The sequence below is a fragment of the Papio anubis genome, chromosome 16 (assembly GCF_008728515.1).
Source record: "Papio anubis isolate 15944 chromosome 16, Panubis1.0, whole genome shotgun sequence".
Lineage (NCBI taxonomy): Eukaryota > Metazoa > Chordata > Mammalia > Primates > Cercopithecidae > Papio > Papio anubis.
In genome coordinates, this window is record NC_044991.1 from 19,244,006 (window position 1) to 19,259,998 (window position 15,993).

The window sequence follows — 15,993 nt, forward strand, 5'->3', positions numbered from 1 at the left end:
ACTGGTGCACTACTCTTACCTACTTGATAAAGTATCAAATGCTGTCAGCTTAATACTCATTTTCAGCACTGAAGAAAACTGCTGTAAGAGAAATGTTTTCAGGTGTAAAGCGTTCTTGGTTGATTGCTGTCTTAGGATGGTCTGTTTTGGCATGACAGCATGTGAGCTGATAGAAAACTTTTTCCACATTCAGATTTGGTCTTCCCAGATATATTTCTCTCAAACCTGAGAGTGTTTAGAGTAGTGTTTCACAACTTAGATTCATTTCCTGAAATGGTGACAGGTGAATTCTGAATGGAGAAAAGCCATCAAATGAAGTGAAATGGAAATCTTCCAGTACTTATTTTTTTATTTTTGTTTTTATTTTTTGAGACGGAGTTTCACTCTTGTTGCCCAGGCTGGAGTGCAGTGGCACAATCTCGGATCACCACAACCTCCCCCTCCTAGGTTCAAGCGATTCTCCTGCCTCACCCTCCCGAGTAGCTGGGACTACAGGCATGCGCCACCATGCCCAGCTAATTTTTGTAGTTTTAGTAGAGACGGGATCTCGCCATGTTGGCCAGGCTCATCTCAAAATCCTGACCTCAAGTGATTCACCTGCACCAGCCTCCCAAAGTGCTGGGATTACAGGTGTGAGCCACTGTGCCCAGCCCCCTTCCAGTACTTTTTGTTTTTTTTGTTTTTTTTTGTTTTTTGAGCCGTAGTCTTGCTCTGTCGCCCAGACTGGAGTGTAGTGGCGTGATCTTGGCTCACTGCAACCTCTGCCTCCCTGGTTCAAGTGATTCTCCTGCCTTAGCCTCCCAAGTAGCTGGGAGTACAGGCGCACGCTGCCACACCCAGCTAATTTTGTTTTTGTATTTTTATTTATTTATTTATTTTTGAGACGGAGTTTCATTCTTGTCGCCCAGGCTGGAGTGCAGTGGTGCTGTCTCAGCTTACTGCAACCTCCGCCTCTGGGGTTCAAGTGATTCTGCTGCCTCAGCCTCCCAAGTAGCTGGGATTACAGGCATGCGCCACCACGCCCAGCTAATTTTTGTATTTTTAGTGGAGATGGGTTTTTGCCATGTTGGCTGGGCTGGTCTTGAACTCCTGACCTCAGGTGATCCAACTGCCTCAGCCCCCCAAAATGCTGGAATTACAGGTGTGAGCCACTGTGCCTGGCCTATTTTTTTTATTTTTTATTTTTAGTAGGGATGGTTTCACTGTGTTTCTGGTGTCAAACTCCTGATCTCAGGTGATCACCCACCTCGGCCCCCCAAAGTGCTGTGATTATAGGTGTGAGCCACCGAGCCCGGCCTCTTCCAGTACTTTATTATTATTATTATTATTATTATTATTATTACTGTTGAGATGGAATTTCGCTCCTGCTGCTCAGGCTGGAGTGCAATGGTGCGATCTCGGCTCACTGCAACCTCCGCCTCGCAGGTTCAAGCGATTCTCCTGCCTCAGCCTCCCGAGTAGCTGGGATTACAGGCATGTACCACCATGCCTGGCTAATTTTGTATTTTTAGTAGAGACGAGGTTTCTCCATGTTGGTCAGTCTGGTCTGGAACTCCTGACCTCAGGTGATCCACCTGCCTCGGCCTCCCATAGTGCTGGGATCATAGGTGTGAGCCACCGCACCCAGCCTTTCCAGTACTTTTTGAACTAAAGTTCTAACCGGTTGTCTACTGGTAGAGTCCAGGCAGAGAGGCTTTTGAATCACTTTCACACACTGATCAGAGGTTAACATGTATATTTTGGCCAGGCGCGGTGGCTCATGCCTGTAATCCTAGCACTTTGGGAGGCCGAAGCGGGCGGATCACAAGGTCAGGAGATCGAGACCACGATGAAACCCCGTATCTACTAAAAATAGAAAAAATTAGCCGGGCGCAGTAGTGGGTGCCTGTAGTCCCAGCTACTCAGGAGGCTGAGGCAGGAGAATGGCGTGAACCCAGGAGGCGAAGCTTGCAGTGAGCCGAGATCCGCCACTGCACTCCAGCCTGGGGGACAGAGCGAGACTCCGTCTCAAAAAAAAAAAAAAAAAAAAAGTATATTTCATGTTTGTCTATGTTTCTATCTTTATGCTTAAGTCATTTTTAGGAAGATAATTTCTCTTTCTTAGGGTAGGACTTATGTTTCTTTGCAGTAAAGATTAAGAACCTCAGTATTGTCCATTTTTGACAGTCCAGCCTCAGAATTCTGTCATACTTAGATAAATGTGTGAAAACTGGTTAAAAGCATTTTTAGCTTAATGACGGTGGAGCTTAGATTTAAGTCTTTCTACCAGTGGTGGAAATAGGTTTACTCTACTCTTTTTTTTTTTTTTTTTTTTTTTTTGAGGCCAGGGTCTGCGGCTCTATCACACCCAGGCTGGAGTGCGGTGGCGGATCTCAGCTCGCAAGCTCCCACCTTCTGGAGTTCGCCATTCTCCTGCCTCAGCCACTCGAGTAGCTGGACTACAGGCTCCTGTGTGCAGCCCGGCTAGTTTTGTATTTTTAGTATTGAGACAGGGTTTCACCATGTTAGCCAGGATGGTCTCGATCTCCTGACCTCGTGATCCACCCGTCTCGGCCTCCCAAAGTGCTGGGATTACAGGCTTGAGCCACCGCGCCCAGCCTACTTTCTACTCTTAAGAGGATTTAGTTAATGACAATTTTAGGATAGTGTTTAGGCGGTGTTAGGGTAGTACTTTCATGTTTTTCAACACTCTAGTAATTTTATGCAGGACTTGGGGATAACGAAGTCTTCTCCCTTTAAAGAGAGCTTGAAATGATTATATGTTACTAGCACTATAATAAATATGTTAGTTCCACAACTGGAATAATACTCAAACCATCCTTCTTCCTTTTCTATATACTGAGATCAAACTACTGGAATAAATAGACTAATGATGTTTCTGCCACTTCAAGTTCATGGGCTAGATCTGGAAGCAGTAAAGGGAAACTGTTCTCACTGGTGATTTTGAGGTAGAGTTTCGCTCTTGTTGCCCAGGCTGGAGTGCAATGGCGTGATCTTGGCTCACGGCAACCTCCGTCCCCCAGGTTCAACCTATTGTCTTGCCTCACCCTGCTGAGTAGCTGGGATTACAGGCATGTGCCACCACACCCAGCTAATTTTTGTACTTTTAGTAGAGATAGAGTGTCTCCACGTTGGTCAGGTTGGTCTCGAACTCCCGACCTCAGGTGATCCGCCCACCTTGGCTTCCCGAAGTGCTAGGATTACAGGTGTGAGCTGGCCGGTGACTTTTTTTTTTTTAATAGGTGGTATATTCTGTGGAAACTTGTAGGTGTGTATGTTTACTTACAGGGTCAAAAAAAGACATTGGCCCCTTAACCTTTGATCCTTCTTAGTTTAGTGTTCAGTTGCTTTCTGGGATAATGTTAGTAGTTTGTTGTTCAGAACTCGAAGAGTTTTTGTTTCTCCCCCATGAGTAAAAGTAGTACAGATGTTTTGGTCAGGTGCTTTTCAGGATAATGTACCAGAGTTTCCTTTTGTGCTAAGACATCTTTAGTTCAGCTTGTTTCTCAAATGTTAATATGCCTGGGGAATCATGTTTAGGCCTTGGGGAAGGAATTCTGAGTGGTAAGGAGAGGTGGTCCTGAAGATTCTGCTTTTTAACCCACTCCCAAGTGGTGCACATGTTGCTGGTCCACTGACTATACTTTGAGTATCAAGGCTTTAGTCTTCCTTAGAGAACTTGATAAATGGTGTTGGTGGTGTCAAGTAACTCAGAGGATGCATAGTTGTTATTTGGGGTTCAGATGATGTTCATTGTGATTCCAAGAATATCTTAGGAACTCAAGTTAGAGTCACACTGGGTGCTTTCAGGCCTACTCCTAAACCTCAGTGTGGGATAGTTATAAGTGGGTTTATCATATGCACCTGTTACCCTGAGGGTCTGGAGCCCCTAAGTTGTAAATGCTGGTCTGTTTTTTAGGCCAGATTCCTAAGACCAAAAGCTATATCTTGGTAGTATCTAAGTATGCATTTTTAAAGTGATTGGATCATGTTGAAGGACTTTTGGAGGTTATAGAGTGGAGTCTCACCTGAAAGTTGTGGTTTAAAAGTGGTTTAGACAATGGTTCTCAAAGTGTGGTCCCTGAACTAGCATTAGCATCATCTGGTAACTTGTTAGAAATACAAATCTCAGGCCTCTTCCCAGTGGTATTAAAGGAGAAACTTGGGGAGTAGAGCTTAACCTTCTGCATTTAACAGGCTCTTCAGGGGATTCTGACTCTGGTTCAAGTTTGAGAACCATTGGCTTAAGAAATGATCGCCTCCTAGGCCGGGCGCAGTGGCTCAAGCCTATAATCCCAGCACTTTGGGAGGCCGAGACGGGTGGATCACGAGGTCAGGAGATCGAGACCATCCTGGCTAACACGGTGAAACCCTGTCTCTACTAAAAAATACAAAAAAACTAGCCGGGCAAGGTGGCAGTCGCCTGTAGTCCCAACTACTCGGGAGGCTGAGGCAAGAGAATGGCGTAAACCCGGGAGGCGGAGCTTGCAGTGAGCCGACATTGCGCCACTGCACTCCAGTCTGGGCGACAGAGCGAGACTCCGTCTCAAAAAAAAAAAAAAAAGAAATGATCGCCTCCTGACTGAGTGTAGTGGCTCACACTTGTAATCCCAGCAGTTAAGGAGACTGAGATGGGAGGATTGCTTGAGCCCAGGAGTTCAAGACCAGCCTGGGCAGGATAACAAGACCCTGTCACTACAAAAAAAATTTAAAAATTAGCTGGGTATGGTGGCATGTTGCCTCTAGTCTCAGCTACTCAGAGGTGAGGGACAGGGGACTGAGGTGAGAGAATCGTTTGAGGCTGCAGTGAGCCATCATCGGGTCATTGCACTACAGCCTGGGCAACAAAGAGAGACCCTGTCTCAAAAAAAAAAAAAATCACCTGGCAGTGCTGCTAATTCAACTTTCTCTTCACCAGAGGCACTTGTTCACCAGTTATTAAGGAATATAATACCTGCTATTCTGTTAGCAATGCCGTCTTCTGCTTGAAATACAAAATAGAAATGTTTTAGGCCATTCCGCTATTCAAATCCATGTGGGTTTTTTTTTCTGTTTTTTGGTTTGAGATGGAGTCTTGCTCTGTCGCCAGGCTGGAGTGCAGTGGCCCGATGTCGGCTCACTGCAACCTCTGCTTCCCGGGTTCAAGCAATTCCCCTACCTCAGCCTCCTGAGTAGCCGCGGACTACAGGCGTGCGCCACCACGCCCAGCTAATTTTTTTGCATTTTAGTACACAGGGGTTTCACCATGTTGGCCAGGATGGTCTCGATCTCCTGACCTCATGAGCCACCCACCTTGGCCTCCTAAAGTGCTGTCATTACAGGCCTCAGCCACCACGCCCAGCCTCAGATCCATGATTTTTTCTTCAAGTGAACAGACTCTTTTTTTTTGAGACTGAGTCTCACTCTTGTCACCCAGGCTGGAGTGCAGTGTTGCGATCTTGGCTCACTACAACCTCTGCCTCCCAGGTTCAAGCAATTCTCCTGCCTCAGCCTCCTGAGTAGCTGGGATTACAGGCATGTGCCACGATGGCCAGCTAATTTTTGTATTTTTAGTAGAAACGGGGTTTCACCATATTGGTAAGGTTGGTCTCAAACTCCTGACCTCAAGTGATCCACCTGCTGCTGCCTACCAAAGTGCTGGGATTACAGGCGTAAGCTACTGCACCCGGCCAAATAGACTAATCTTATAGCGGATACGTACATTATGCTGTTCTTCTTTTGCTCCTGTATTTTGCCACTGATCCCTTATTAAATGACTGTCACCTGCCAGTTGGACAGGGAATAAAAGCAGAGACACTCAGAACATTCAGCTTGATACTGATCAGTGTTAAACATGCGTGTTAAAGGTAAAAGTGAATGTTGAATTATCTTAGTTTAACTTCATGTGGAATTTTTTTTTTTTTTTTTTTGGAGACAGGCTCTCACTGTGTTACCCAGGCTGGAGTGCAGTGGTACAGTTAACTCACTGCAGCCTTGAACTCTGCATTCAAGTGATCCTTCCACCTCAGCCTCCTGAGTAGCTAGGACTACAGGTGTGTGTCACCACACATGGCTTGTTTTTTCATTTCTTTGTAGAGATAGGATCTCATTACGTTGCCCAGGCTGGTCTCCAACTCCTGACCTCAGCAATCCTCCTGCCTCAGCCTCCTAAAGTGCTGGAATCACAGGTGTGAGCCACTGCATCTGGCCCCATGTGGACTCTTCATAACCTTGACTAGTTACAAAGTGGCATTATTGTAGTCATTAGTGTCTCCAGGGATCTGTAAAGGAGGCCACCCTAATTCGTGTGGTAGGCCAATTGGTCATAGCAGTCAGGACAGCCATGTTTGTCTTTCCTTTAAAACAATCAGGAAAATGGACAAGCAGTTGATGTGACTGACTTGAGTAATCCTAGCCTTCTTGGATATAATCAGAAGACTTGAAGCCAATCCCCAGAGAAAAGAGTAACTGTGATTTAAATCCTAGGTTGAAACAGGAATCAGGTGGTCAGTTTTTCCTGTATAAAAATCTTGTTTGATAACTTCAAATGTATCTTTCATAAACTGAGTAGTAACTCTAACAGGTAACATTTCTGTGACAAATTTAGTTACAAACTTCTTAAGCTAATATAAGGATACCTGTTTATGTTGGAGAAGGTAAAATTGTGGTATGAAAAGTCATTGGGAGGACAAGGTGGGAGGACGAATAGAGCCCAGGAGTTCACTACCAGACTGGGCAACATAGTGAGACCCCATCTCTTTTTTTTTTTTTTTTTGAGACAGGGTCTCGCTTAGTCGCCCAGGCTGGAGTGCAGTGGCGCGATCTCGGCTCACTGCAAGCTCCGCCTCCCGGGTTCACGCCATTCTCCTGCCTCAGCCTCCCAAGTAGCTGGGACTACAGGCGCCCGCCGCCTCGCCCGGCTAATTTTTTGCATTTTTAGTAGAGACGGGGTTTCACCGTGTTAGCCAGGATGGTCTCGATCTCCTGACCTCGTGATCCGCCCGCCTCGGCCTCCCAAAGTGCTGGGATTACAGGCATGAGCCACCGCGCCCGGCCGAGACCCCATCTCTTTAAAAAAAAAAAAAAGCCAGGGGTGGTAGTGTGCACCTGTGGTCCCAGATACTCAAGAGGCTAAGGTGGGAGGATCACTTGAGCTTGGGAAGTTGAGGCTGCAGTGAGCTATGATTGCATCATTGCACTCCAGCGTGGTCAACAGAGTGAGACTCTGTCTCGAAAAAAAAATATATTCAATCTTAGTGTGTCGGCTGTCCAGAAAACCTATCTAACTGGAAGTTCTTAGAACGGGCTGGCTGGTAAGACCATAGAGAATAGCTTCTGACTGCTTTTTACTACCTGTTCCTTTTTGGTTGTTGTTGAGACAGAGTCTTGCTCTGTCGCCCAGGATGGAGTGCAGTAGCACGATCTTGACTCACTGCAACCTCCACCTCCCAGGTTCAAGTGATTCTCCTGCCTCAGCCTCCTGAGTAGTTGGGATTACAGGCATGTGCCACCATGCCCAGCTAATTTTTTTTAATGTTAGTAGAGACAGCATTTCGCCATGTTGGCCAGGCTGGTCTCAAACTCCTGACCTCAAGTGATCTGCCCACCTTGGTCTCCCAAAGTGTTGGGATTACAGATGTGAGCCATTGCACCCGGCCTCTGCCTGTTCCATTTGTTTTAGTTTTATTTTGTTTTGTTTTGAGAGGGAGTTTCATTCTTGTTGCCCGGGCTGGAGTGCAATGGTGCAATCTCGGCTCACTGCAGCCTCCGCCTCCCGAGTTCAAGTGATTCTCCTACCTCAGCCTCCCGAGTAGCTGGGATTACAGGCGCACGCCTCCATACCCAGCTAATTTTTTGTAATTTTAGTATAGATGGGATTTCTCCATGTTAGGCTGGTCTCAAACTCCTGACCTCAAGTGATCCGCCTGCCTCACCCTCCAAAAGTACTGGGATTACAGGTGTGAGCCACCACACTCGGCCAGGAATATTTCCCTTTTAATCCCCCTTCCATAAATGTGACTTACATGAAATTCTACATAATGTCAGAATGTCCATCAGAATGCATAGTTGCTTCTGCATAGGATTTCTGCAGAAAGAAATGGATAAGGATTTTAACCATTGTTCTTTTGGGCTTTTGTTGAGATTCATTTGCTTTCCACTTTAATACTGATCACCAAAAATGGGTGTTCATAATAGCAATTCCCCAATAGGTTTTGGGAGGCTTGACCCATTTTCTTTAAGGAAGGCTGCTGCAACTAAGAAAATATGTTTATGCTTCCTTGGGTGTATGATTTTTGGGCAGTTAGCAGCTTGTTCTTGCCTAGTCAGGATTTAGTAACCTGTGCAAAAAGTGAAGTCTCAGGTATTAACTCTTGTATTCTCTGTATGGTAATCTTAATGAATTCATTCGTGATCAGTAAGTTCCCATGGGTTAACACTTTCCAGGCTAGGGACAGTGGCTCACACTTGTAATCCCAGCACTTTGGGAGGCTGAGGCAAGATGATCACTTGAGCCTAAGAGTTCAGACCAGCCTGGGCAACACAGCAAGACCTCATCTCTACAAAAATTTTTTTAAATTAACTGGTGGCATGCGCCTGTAGTCTTAGCTGCTTGGGAGGCTGAGGCAAGAAAGATCACTTGAGTCCAGGAGTTTGAGGCTGCAGTGAACTATGTTCGTGCCACTGCACTCCAGCCTGAGAGTGAGACCCTGTCTCAAAAAAAAAAAAAAAATCTCCAAAAGGATAGATTAAAAAAAAAAAACCTCTCCAAAAGGGTAATACCACATCCTTTCTTGAAATACTCATAAGAAGGGAGCACTCCTAGTTAGAGTGGGCACTTTCCAAGTATTCTGTCTTTAGCCACGGTTGAATGCTTTCTTTGAAAATATCCCAAAGGGGTATTTCCACGAATAATGTTAAGGGCTCTTGATGAGATGGCAAGTTTAAGAACTCTTCTCTTGGCCAGGCATGGTGGCTCACGCCCATAATCCTAACACTTTGGGAGGCCAAGGCAAGCAGATTACCTGAGCTCAGGCAGCCTGGCCAACATGATGAAACCGCATCTCTGCTAAAATACAAGAACAAATTAGCCGGGCATGGCGACATGAGCCTGTAATCCCAGCTACTCGGGAGGCTGAGGCAGGAGAATTGCTTGAACCTGGGAGGCAGAGGTTGCAGTGAGCTGAGATCATGCCACTGCACTCCAGCCTGGGTGACAGAGTGAGACTCCATCTCCAAAAAAAAACTTGAGAGACTGGAAGACCTAAAGGGGCGGGGACGAGAGTCATCTGCCTATGTGAAGCACTGAACTAGGCACACAGGACATATTATGTGGACAGTTATAAAGAGAGCAAACTGTGTTTTGTTTTGTTTTGAGACAGAGTCTCGCTCTGTCACCCAGGCTGGAGTGCTGTGGCGTGATCTCAGCTCATCACAACTTCTGTCTCCTGGGTTCAGGCAGTTCTTGTGCCTCAGCCTCCTGAATAGTAGCTGGGATTTCAGGTGCCCACCACCAGGCCCAGCTAATTTGTTTATTTTTAGTAGAAACGGGGTTTCACCATGTTGACCAGGCTGCTCATGAACTCCTGACTCAAGTGATAGCTGGTCTCAGCCTCCCAATGTTTTGAGATTGCCGGTGTCAGCCAGCACGCCTGGCCCAAACTGTATTGACTTAGCTCATGGTTTCTCTCTTCCCCACTTACGTAGGGGATCTTCTTGTGCTCAGATACCACCTTAAGCATCTTAGGATCATGCTGGAAGGTAACACATTTAGTGCTATAAACAGTGAGGAAGTTTTCTCTCATTTTTCCCTAAATGTCCAGGTGGACTTTGGGCCATATTTTGAGAAACATGCTCAATTGGAAGCAATAATTTTTAACCTCTTTGGCGTTCATTGGAAATCTTTTGAAGGTGTGAACATTCACTGCAGAAATTGCACAAACGCATCATTTTCCATATGGTTTCAAATAGGAGGTCTTACACTCCTTGACACCATGGAACTGGTTTAAGAAGTCTTACTTTTCAAGAACAGTTAATACTGTTTACCTGGATGTTTACAGTGACTCCCTGCTGTTTTTACAACCCAAGAGTTGTCTTGTTTCTAAACCCATTTCTCAGACTATTAGTGAAGAAAATGGCTCTTTATTCTCTATAGATGGGTGAGCTATGTTTTAGCCATTGTATTTGGTCAAAAGTGTGCCCTGGCACAAATAATGTTGCTGGTGTGGTTAATGCCAGTGTGTAACTAGCTTGCTACTCTGCCTTCTGCTCTTACAGACCTGTGAAGTTTGTACCTCTGTTCATTTAAGCATCACCTTTCTGTATGCTAAGCATGTAAAGTCAACAAAACTGGAATAACACGGAAGTGAAAATGAGAATTTTGTTAACTCTTGTTAACTGAGAGTAGTTGGTGTTTATCACTCTGTGATTAGAGCAATAACTCTGTAAGAAGAAAGGTTATATTGAACAAAACGTTAACTTCAAATAACCTCTCAATTTGAAATTTTTTTTTTTTTTTTTTTTTTTTTTTTTGAGACGGAGTCTTGCTCTGTTGCCGAGGCTGGAGAATCTCAGCTCACTGCAACTTCTGCCTCCTGGATTCAACCAATTTCTCCTGCTTCAGCCTCCCGAGTGAGGCTGAGATTACAGGCATGTGCCATCATACCCAGCTAATTTTTTAATTTTTAGTAGAGACAGGGTTTCGCTATGTTGGCTATGCTGGTCTCAAACTCCTGACCTTAAGTAATACACCCAGCCTCTCTTTTTGAGACAGGGTCTCTTATCACTCAGGCTGGAGTGCAGTGATACAATTACAGCTCATTGCAGCCTGGATCTTCTGGGCTCAACCAAGTAGCCTGGACAACAGGCATACCACCATGTCCTGTTTTTTGTTTTTGTGTTTTTTTGTTTTTTGTTTTTTGTTTTGAGAAAAAGTCTCCCTCTTTTTCCCAGGCTGGAGTGCAGTGGCGTAGTCTTGGCTCACTGCAACCTCTGCCTCCCAGGTTCAAGCGATTATTGTACCTCAGCCTCCCAAGTAGCTGGGGCTACAGGTGGACACCCCCCACACCTGGCTAATTTTTTGTTTGTTTGAGACAGAATATTACTCTGTTGCCCAGGCTGGAGTGCAGTGGTGTGATCTCAGCTTACTGCAACCTCCACCTCCCAGGCTCAGGCAATTCTGCCTGAGCCTCCCGAGTAGCTGGGATTACAGACATGCCAGGCTGGTCTTGAACTCCTGATCTTAAGTGGTCCACCCGCCTTGGCCTCCCAAAGTGCTGTCATTACAGGTGTGAGTCACCGTGCCCGGCCCACAGTTTTTTTTTGTTTTTTTTGTTTTTGTTTTTTTTTTGAGACAGAGTCTCACTCTGTCGCCCAGGCTGGAGTGCAGTGGCTCCATCTCGGCTCACTGCAAGCTCCGCCTCCCAGGTTCCCGCTATTCTCCTGCCTCAGCCTCCCGACTAGCTGGGACTACAGGCGCCTGCCACCACGCCTGGCTGATTTTTTGTATTTTTAGTAGAGACGGGGTTTCACCGTGTTAGCCAGGATGGTCTCGATCTCCTGACCTCCTGATCTGCCCGCCTCGGCCTCCCAAAGTGCTGGGATTACAGGCGTGAGCCACCGCGCCCGGCCCACAGTTTCTTATTTTTAAGCTAATATGGTTTTTCTGTTCCAGGATTCCATCCAGGACACCATATTACATTTAGTTGTTCTCTCTCTTTAGGCTCCTATTTTCCTTTTTTTAAGACTGTTACTTCTGTTAAAGTATTTTTTGATTCCCCATCAATAGGACCAAAATTAGGCTTTTCTGGATGTTTTGTGGTTGTGTTAAAGTGTTAACCTTTCCCAGGTGACTCCTAAATAAATGAGTAAAATCATTATAGAGTTCAGCAAACAACTGTAGTAGTAATTGAGAACACCTATTGGGATCCCTGTTACCTTTGGAGGTAAAGGTTTCAAACAAAACACCACTTAGAAACTTCTGTACATTAAGAATTTACACATTTAAGTGTGAAAGATTGTCTTTGAGTTAATACAAGCACATTAGGGTTCTTAGTTTAGTATCTGCATGGGGTAGTAAGGGAATATGTGATAATCTTTAGTTACTTCTAAGAGTAAAAAATTGCTTTGCAGTGGTTTTTCCTGTAGCATTATGTATAAGTATTTACTATATTGCAAGGTCCTTCCTGTTTCTACTAGAAAAATGTTAAGCCCTTTTGTCCTTAGGATTTCTGTATTGTAGTAATATCTGATACCTTCATAACTACTATTGCTCCATCCTCCCTGCACCCCTCACCCCAGCCCCAAAGTTTTGCTAACCCTATAGATCTGACACCATGTTTGCTCTGCAGATGTCTCTGGACTCTCCCATAGTGTTTTTTTGTTTTTTTCTTTTTCTGAGACAGGGTCTCTCTCACCCAGGATGGAGAGCAGTGGTGGATCACGATAGCCTTGAGCTCAAGTGACCCTCCCACCTCAGCCTCCTGAGTAGCAGGGACCACACTTGATGAATTTTTTTTTTTTTTTTTTGAGATGGAGTCTTGCTCGGTTACCCAGGCTAGAGTGCAGTGGTGCGATCTCAGCTCACTGCAACCTCAGCCTCCCTAAAAGTAGCTGGGATTACAGGCACCCGCTACCACACCTGGCTAAGTTTTATATTTTTAGTAGAGATGGGGTTTCACCATGTTGGCCAGGCTGGTCTCAAACTCCTGGCCTCCAGTGATCCACCTGCCTCAGCCTCCTATAGTGCTGGGATTACAGGTGTGAGCCACCGTGCCCGGCCCACTCAATGAATTTTAAAATTTGTTTTGTAGAGATGGGGTCTCCTTATATTGCCCAGGCTGATCTTGAACTCCTGGACTCAAGCAATCCTCCCACTTCAGCCTCCCAAAGTTCTGGGAGTACAGGTGTGAGCCACTGCACCCAGCTAACTCCTGTCTTTACTGGTGATTTATAGGTTGTATGTTAGTTCTTCGACAATTTTTTTCAGAATTTTGAACAGCCTCCAGATATTTCCTTATATTTGGAACTCTATTTATCTCAGTCTTCCAAAGTTTTATTCGTATTTCTATCCACTTATAAGACAGGTAATTCATAAATAAATCCTAAATAAATGCAAATGCCTGATTGATATCCTGGTCTTAAAACTAAAATATCATCTAGTCCTAAGGCATTTTCTTGTCCTGAAGAAAACATTTAGATGCTTCAGTTTTCTGTAAACACTGAGAGAATTCATGGTACGCTATACCCAGTGATTCTTGTGGGCTGAGTGAGCAAATCTGTCCCTCCATCCTCACCCCAAGATGTGGAATCAGTGATCTGAGAAGCAGTCAGTGCACATTCTCCTATTGCAAGGCCTGGGATGGGAGTGTTGTCAAAGTCATGGCATAGTGGTATGTGCTTTTTTTTTACAAGGCAGTTGCAGCATTTTACTGGTGCTGAAAGTTTCGGAATTGCTTTTTTTTTTTTCTTTATTATAAAAAATATTTCAAAGTATGCCAAAAGGAGGCAGTAATTTGCTGTGTATATGGGTATATATGTGTGTTAGTGTGCATGTGTGTATATATGGGTAGATATGTGTGTTCGTGTGCATGTGTGTATCTATGGGTAGATATGTGTGTTAGTGTGCATGTGTATATATATGTGTGTGTATACGTAAGTGCGTATATTTCCTAGCTCTACTGAATGGGCCTTCAAGCAAATGAGGATACCCAGTTCCAAGACCTTGGTGTTTTATGCAATTCCCCACTTAAAGAAACTAGGATTTCTCAGAAATAGCTGATTCTAGGGCTGGTACAGGATGAATACAAGATAAGCCAGAACGTATGGCAGTCTTTAAAAAAAAAAAAGATGGCATGTTGAAAAAGATACATGGGCCAGTTTGAAAAGGCACCCACTGGCAAAATCTGGGACAGTTTGAGCACCACATAATTCAGGATATTAATGAGTTATAGACCAACAGAAAAACCAGGAGTCGGCCGGGCACCGTGGCTCACACCTGTAATCCCAACACTCTGGGAGGCCGAGACAGGCAGATCATTTGAGGTCAGGAGTTCCAGAGCAGTCTGGCCAACGTGGTGAAACTCCGTCTCTACTAAAAATACAAAAAACATTAGCCAGGCATGGTGGCGAATGTCTGTAGTCTTAGCTACTCAGGAGGCTGAGGTGGAAGAATTTCTTCAACGCAAGAGGCGAGGGTTGCAGTGAGCCAAGATCACGCCAGTGCACTCTAGCCTGGGCGACAGAGCAAGACTCTGTCTCAAAAAAAAAAAAAAAGAAAAAAAAAAACTAGGTGTCTGTGAGTCCATACCAATAATACATAGGTATATAAACGGGAGAAAGGAGGACTTGCCTTTACAGTATGATGCCAAGTGCTGGCTGGTAAATATGGAGAGAGGGCTAGAGTGGCAAAATGAAGAGCGGTTTGGTCAAGAATCATTAATGGATGCTAACTTGAGGGGAAAACTGGAGACCAAGATATTTGGATGATTTTAAAGTGTCTCCCCACAGATTGCATGCTAAATGCAAATGGGAAAGTAGTAACTAAATAGTAGAGAAACTAGGGAAAACCTTGACCAAATGATCAAAATTAGCACCACAGATAAAGGACAGATGAACATCATGGGCATCCAGAAGTGATGGTGTAAGAAGGGCACAACACCTCTTCAGTTAGTAATCTGCCCCATGGATAGTCTCAGTCTAATAATGAGAAAACATCAGACCAACTCAAAATGAATAATGTTCTTTCACAGAAAGGGACTATATTCTCTAGAAATGTCAATATCATAAGAGACAAAAGTTGTAGAAATGTTCTAGATTAAGGGAGACCAAAGAGAGATACAACAACCAAATATCTGATTCTAGACTGGATCCTGTGTTGGAGGGGGAAGATCAATATAAAGGATATTATTGGGTCAGTTTACAAAACTGGAATTGGGAAGGTAGATTAGAAAAAAGTATTATCGATAACTGTAGTTATAAAAAAAACTGGCAGTTTTTCTCAACTTGAGTCTGCAGAAGTAAGTCCTTATGCCCTGAAGCATCTGTTATATGTGAGGGATTAGCCTCTCTCCTGTGCATCGGATGCCGGCTAAGTACATCCTTGAGAGAAGGAGAAAATAGTCACTCAGTCATTTTCTGTAGGGCCAAATTCTCTCATGGAGCTGGATAACAGGCTGTAAAAGAATATCGTCATTCTTAGGAAATAGGCACTGAAGTATTTAGGAGTAAAGTATCATGACTTAGGCAATTTACTCTCAAGTTAGTAAAAAAAAAAAACAAACTCGCTCATATGTGGAAGCCAAAAAACTTGACTTCATGGAGGTAGAGAATAGAATGATAGATACCAGAGTCTGGGAAAGGTATGTGGGTGGGATGGCAGAATACAAAGAGGTTGATTATATGGGTACAAACATACAGTTGAAGAAGGAATAAGTTCTAATGTTTGATAGAATAGAGTGGCTATGGTTAACAAGTGTATTGTATATTTCAAAATAGCTAGAAGAGAGGACTTTAAATGTCTCCAAAACATAGGAAGGATAAATACTTGAGGTAATGGACACCCCAGATATCCTGACTAGATCATTACACAGTTTATACATGTAACAGCATTATCACATGTACCCCATAAATATATACAAAGATCTGTATCAATTTTTTTAAATTCTGCAAAAAAAAAAAAAAGTAAATGATAAATAGGGAGAAATGTTAATAGGTAAATCCAGGTACACAGTATATGGCTGTTTTTTGTGTTTTTTTAGTCTTGCAACATTACATTTAAAAAAAATTATTGCCTGCCGGGCCTGGTTGCTCACACTTGTAATCCCAGCACTTTGGGAGGCCGAGGCGGGCAGATCACCTGAGGTCAGGGGTTTGAGACCAGACTGGCTAACATGGTGAAACCCTGTCGCTACTAAAAACACAAAAATTAGCCGGGCATGGTGGAAGGTGCCTGTAATCCCAGCCACTTGGGAGGCTGAGGCAAGAGAATTGCTTGAACCCAGGAGGCGGAGGTTGCAG

General features: G+C 44.4%; 1 protein-coding gene across 10 annotated transcripts in view; it reads left to right on the top strand.

The window, feature by feature from the left end:
• The window catches only part of EIF4ENIF1 (eukaryotic translation initiation factor 4E nuclear import factor 1), a 59,160-nt gene that overhangs the window by 3,661 nt on the left and 39,506 nt on the right, over positions 1-15,993 (top strand).